Consider the following 993-nt stretch of genomic DNA (forward strand, 5'->3'; position numbering starts at 1 on the left):
AAACATAGCAGCCTGCGAGTGTGCGACAACTAAGAAGTCAGCGAGCGGAAGACTTATTGTGTGCTTTCCAGACATAGTGATTGCTGTAGTACAGCTATACTCAGAGTGTGTATTTCAGGGAGACTTGTATAGCTCCCGCGTTATCAGTACGTGAAGACAAGTGAAGATTGTGTTAAGAGACTTTGTTGTAGGGTTTGTAAAGTGTGGAAACCCGTGATATTGTGATAATTAAGTGTAGCCGTTATTTGTAGATTGTTCAATAAACCAGTTAACGATCTCTACGGCGTATTCAGTAACGCAAAACACGTTACAATATATACTGTGACATGTTGCGCAATGGAGGACCCCTACCTCCCCAGCGGCACGTGGCGGTAACGTAGCGCTCGCGTAATAGGCAAGTCATCACCCCGCCCCTCTCCCCGCGGTGACGTGCCGAGCGGAGCCGAAGTTAGCCGAGTCCCCGCAACCTGGCAGCTATGCAACGCGAGTCAACAGCGGTGACGTCACCAAGGGGTAACAGCGTTGCTAGGCTGTACGCAACGTCACAGTAGTGACGTGGCGGGCGACCCTAGCAACAGCGAACGGAATAAAAGCCGGCTGAGCAGCAAGCGAGAGGAGTGTGTTATCAACAGTTCTCAAGGTAGCAGCCTGCGAGTGTGCGATAACTAAGAAGTCAGCGAGCGGAAGACTTATTGTGTGCTTTCGAGACTTAGTGAGTGCTGTAGTACAGTTGTATTTGGAGTGTGTAATTCAGGGAGATTTGTATAGCTCCCGCGTTATTAGTACGTGAAGACTTTGGTTGTAGGGTTTGTAAAGTGTGGAAACCCGCAACTGTGTTATAATCAGTTGTAGCCGATATCTGTAGATTGTTCAATAAACCAATTAACGATCTCTACGGCGTATTCAGTAACGAAACACGTTACAATATATATATATACACATACACACACACACACATAAAGCAGTCAACAATGAAAAAGGTATGTACATCGA

The sequence above is a fragment of the Cryptotermes secundus genome, unplaced genomic scaffold (assembly GCF_002891405.2).
Source record: "Cryptotermes secundus unplaced genomic scaffold, Csec_1.0 scaffold1075, whole genome shotgun sequence".
Taxonomy (NCBI): Eukaryota; Metazoa; Arthropoda; class Insecta; order Blattodea; family Kalotermitidae; genus Cryptotermes; species Cryptotermes secundus.